Consider the following 4,092-nt stretch of genomic DNA (forward strand, 5'->3'; position numbering starts at 1 on the left):
AATCAGCTACCTCCTGCAATTGCGGTTAATCAAAATCCTGCTCCACGCACTATGTATGATTATGCTAAACCTTCTTTAACAGGAACTGAATCGAGCATAGTTAGACTTGCTGTAGCTGCAAATACTTTTGAATTAAAACCTAACACTATGCAAATGATACAATAATTTGTTTAGTTTGATGGTTTGCAGGATGAGGATCCTAACACTCATTTAGCCAACTTTTTAGAACTATGCGATACATTTAAAATTAACGGCGTCTCTGATGATGCCATTCGCCTTTGGTTATTCCCTTTTTCATTGAGGAACAAAGCTAAATAGCGATTGAACTTTACTACTTGGGAACAAATGACCGAAAAATTTTTACTAAAATATTTTCCGCCACTTAAAACGGCTAAATTACGTAATGATATCTCTTCTTTTGTGTAGATGGATTTAAAAACACTCTACGATTCATGAGAGAGACACAAGGACCCTTTGAGAAAATGCCCTCACCATGGGTTACCGCTTTGGCTACAGGTTCAAACCTTCCATAATAGCCTGAATCCTTCGACTCGAAAAATGGTTGACGCAGCTGCTGGCGAAACCATCAATAATAAAACACCTAAAGATGTCTATGAGTCTATAGAGGAGATGTCAATGAATAACTATCAGTGGCAAGTTATGAGGACAAAGCCAACAAAAACAGCTGGCATTTATAACGTCGATTCGGTCACCATACTCTCTAATCAGGTAGAACTCTTAAATAAAAAGATGGATGGTTTTCTTAGTTCTTCACAGGTTCACCCAGTAATGCAGTGCGAAGTAAGTGGAGGTGGAACAAGCCATTCGGAATACCAACCTTATGGCCACAACATGGATAACTAGCAATTAAACAACATGGGTAATAATCCTCGACCTCAAAACAATCCATATAGTAACACTTACAATGCAGGTTGGAGGAACCACCCCAATTTCTCGTGGAGCGGTCAAGGAAATCAAAGACCACAACCACCTCCAGGCTACCAACAATCACCCTACCAACAGGAAAAGAAGCTGAACCTTAAAGAGATGCTCTCAAAGTTTATTTCGGTGTCAGAAACTCATTTCTAGAACACCGAGACAGCACTTAAAAATCAACAAGCGTCGATCTAAGGGCTCGAAACTCAGATAGGCCAGCTATCCAAACTGATTTCAGAAAGACCACTAGGAAGTTTACCTAGTAACACCAAATCAAAAGAGCATGTGAAAGTAGTTACGCTAAGGAGTGGGAAAGTGTTAACGGAAACTGAAATGAAGCTAACACAAGAAGTTGTGGTAAGCGAAAGAGGGGAAGAAAAACTCGAAAATAGTGACAAACTAGTGCCGAAGGAATATAAACCTCTAGTTCCATACCAAGCAAAAATAAAAAAAGACCGCATTGATGCACAATTCGGTAAGTTTCTTGAACTTTTTAAGCAATTACATATCAACTTACCTTTTGTTGACGCCATCTCGCAGATGCCTACATACGCAAAATTTTTGAAGGAGCTTCTAACAAATAAAAGGAAATTTGAGGACTTGTCTACAGTAGAATTCAAAGAGGAGTCCTCAGCCATACTCCAAAACAAGGTGCCAACCAAACTAAAAGATCCAGGGAGTTTTACTATCCCTTGCTTAATTGCTAGTCTGAATGTTGAGAAACCTCTAGCTGATTTAGGCGCTAGCATTAATTTGATGCCTTATAAAATGTTCAAACAACTTGGTATTGGGGAACATAAACCTACTAGGATGAGTATTCAATTAGCCAATAGATCTGTTAAATATTCTAGAGGCATTATAGAAGACGTACTTGTGAAAGTAGATAAATTCATATTTCCTGTTGACATTGTTGTGCTTGACATGGATGAAGAGGTGGAAGTGCCTTTAATTTTGGGGCGCCCATTTTTAGCCACGGCTAGGGCTGTAATCAATGTGAGTGACGGTAAATTGATACTTAGAGTAGGTGACAAGGAGATTATCTTTAAAATTTATGATGCTATGAAGTTTTTTAGGGAACAGGATTACTCATGTTATTTTATTGACTCTATTGATCATACTACTAAAGATGTTTTTCAGGAAACTTTACAAAAGGACACGACAGAACTATATTTAGCTCAATAAGAGGAGACAGATGATGAACCTAATGAGCATTTTTCAAGTCGAGTAGAATATGAGGGGATTAAGATAAACAATGAACTTAAGCAAAAACCCTCTATTGAATGGCCTCCTAAACTGGAACTTAAACAATTACCAAACCACTTGGAATACGCATTCCTTGGAAATAATTCTACTTTACCAGTTATCATTGCCTCTAACTTGCAACCCAAAGAGAAAGATGAATTAATCCAAGTATTAAAAGAACATAAGAAGGCCATAGCTTGGAAAATTTCTAACATTAAATGAATCAGCCCTTCTTTTTGCACCCACAAAATTTTGATGGAAGATGAATACAAACCGTTTGTGCAAGCTCAAAGATGACTGAACCCCAACATGAAGGAAGATGTAAAAGTAGAGGTAATTAAACATCTAATTGTTGGAATTATTTATACTATTTCTGACAGTTCTTGGGTAAGTCCAGTGTAGGTTTTCCCTAAGAAAGGAGGAATGACAGTTGTGACCAACGAGAAGAATGAATTTATCCCAACAAGGACAGTCTCAGGATGAAGAGTTTGCATAGAATATAGGAAACTAAATGATGCCACAAGAAAAAATCATTTCCCCTTGCCATTCATTGACCAAATGTTGGAAAGATTATCCTGACACAATTATTACTGGTTTCTAGACGGACTCTTTGGTTACTTCCAAATCCCAATAGCTCTTGAAGATCAAGAAAAGATGACATTCACATGCCCATATGGTACGTTCGCTTATCGTAGAATGCCTTTTGGATTATGTAATACTCTGCCACTTTTCAGCGCTGTATGATGGCCATCTTCGACGAACTCGTGGAAGATATCATGGAAGTATTTATGGATGATTTCTCGATATTCGGTAACTCTTTCCATCTCTGTCTTAAAATTTTAAAACGAGTTTTAATAAGATGTGAGGAAACGAACCTCGTACTTAACTGGGAGAAATGTCACTTCATGGTTCAAGAAGGTATTGTATTAGGGTATAAAATTTCTAGTAAAGGGATTGAGGTGGACAAATCTAAAATAGAAATAATCAAAAAATTACCCCCTCCTAGTTTAGTTAAGGCTATTAAAAGCTTTTTAGGACATGCTGGTTTTTATAGAAGATTTATTAAGGATTTTTCTAAAATAGCTAAGCCTTTGACTAAATTGCTAGAAAAAGATATACCTTTTAATTTAAATCAAGAGTGCTTAGAAACATTCAATACTCTAAAGGATAAATTAATTAATGCTCCAATTATAATTGCACCTAATTGGAATTTACCATTTGAATTAATGTGTGATGCGAGTGACTTTGCAGTAGGTGAAGTACTGGGATAGCAGAGAGACAAGCATTTTCAACCTATCTATTATGCTAGCAACACTTTGACATCTGCACAAGAGAATTATACTACTACGGAAAAAGAGTTGCTAGCTGTGGTTTTTGCATTTGATAAATTTCGATCATATCTCATATTATATAAAGTTGTTGTTTACACTGACCATTCCGCCCTTCGCTACCTTTTAACTAAAATTGATGTAAAACTTCGACTTATTCGATGGATTCTCCTATTACAAGAATTCGACCTGGAAATTCAGGATAAGATAGGAGTTAAAAATCTCACGGCTGATCATCTGTCCAGGCTTGAGAACTTCAATACCAAAGAACTAGATAAAGTTGAATTAAATGATTCGTTCCCTAAAGAACAATTTTTCACTATATCTGACTCCGAGGTACCTTGGTTTGCAGACATGGCAAATTTTTTAGCTGCTAACATTATCCCAAAAGGGTTAGCACACCAGCAAAAGAAGCGATTCTTTAATGATGTGAAAAACTACTTTTGGGACGACCCCTTTCTATTTTGCAGATGTGTAGATCACGTCATTAGAAGATACGTTACAAGATCAGAAACATCAAAAATATTAGAACATTGCCACTCAGGGCCGATCAGTGGACACTATAGTGGAACTAAGACCGCACACA

The sequence above is a fragment of the Gossypium arboreum genome, chromosome 6, assembly GCF_025698485.1.
Source record: "Gossypium arboreum isolate Shixiya-1 chromosome 6, ASM2569848v2, whole genome shotgun sequence".
NCBI lineage: Eukaryota > Viridiplantae > Streptophyta > Magnoliopsida > Malvales > Malvaceae > Gossypium > Gossypium arboreum.